Genomic DNA, 1,052 nt, shown 5'->3' on the forward strand with positions numbered 1-1,052 from the left:
GAGAGAGAGAGAGAGAGAGAGAGAGAGAACGTTTAAAGGGATCTTTAAAGCGCTCAACTTGCACACGGGACCTCCGAAAATGTTCACCATTCTCCGAGAAGGCTAGGTGAAGATCTTTCCTGCCAAAAGATCAGGGGTGTGGCTGAAAGACAGCAGTAAGAAGAAGTCAAGAGGTAACAGTAGAAAGTCCTCAGAAAGAGTCAGGAGCCCAGAGGACGGGGCTAAGGAGGTGAGGGGGTGGGGGCAGAAAGAGATGAAAGCAGACAACAGAACATTGCTAGAGAGCTGGAAAGGAGGTGAAAGGAGACAATTTTAGAGAAGAAATTTTTTTGGTCGCTACCCGGATTCCAACCCTGGCTAGCAACTCTGGCTAGCAACATTATGGGATGTCAGGTGACGTCCTTAAAGGGTTAACTAAAACACATCTGTACCACGCAACACTGAACCCCCTTTTCCTAGTACGTCTCATGAAGGTTCACTCCACATCATTAGAGATGCACGGATCATCATCATCATCGTCATCATCATCATCATCATCATCATCATCATCATCATCATCATCATCATCATGGTATAAGAACTTTGTAAATGAAGAGCTCAGCCCATGTTGCCGAAGATGCGGCCATGAAAAGGAGGATATCAAACATATGTTTGAATGTCCAAAAACTATGGCAATTCGAATGGAGTTATTTGGGCGAGTGGGGGTGCCGCTAAGCATATTGACAATGGAGCCGAAAAAGAGCCTCGCTCTCGCTCGAAGATTTCTGCGTGAAGTCCGTCAGGCCCATTAAGGAAACAAAAAAATCATCATCATCATCATCATAATTGTAAAGTTATCTGGCGGTCCGATGAGTCGGGTCTGTCAGGGGGCCCCTGTCCAAGATAAATGTTGCCTCGTCGTGGTCCTGAGTTCGACTGAATACCTCAGTGAGTCTCTCAGACGATGTCTGCCTATTTCGCGCCGGACCCTTGACGTCACTCCTTTAATTATCTTGTCCCCACAGAAAAGATAAGAGTCATGTCCTTTGACATCACACATGATAATAATAATA

This window comes from Aplysia californica, unplaced genomic scaffold (genome assembly GCF_000002075.1).
Source record: "Aplysia californica isolate F4 #8 unplaced genomic scaffold, AplCal3.0 scaffold00633, whole genome shotgun sequence".
Lineage (NCBI taxonomy): Eukaryota > Metazoa > Mollusca > Gastropoda > Aplysiida > Aplysiidae > Aplysia > Aplysia californica.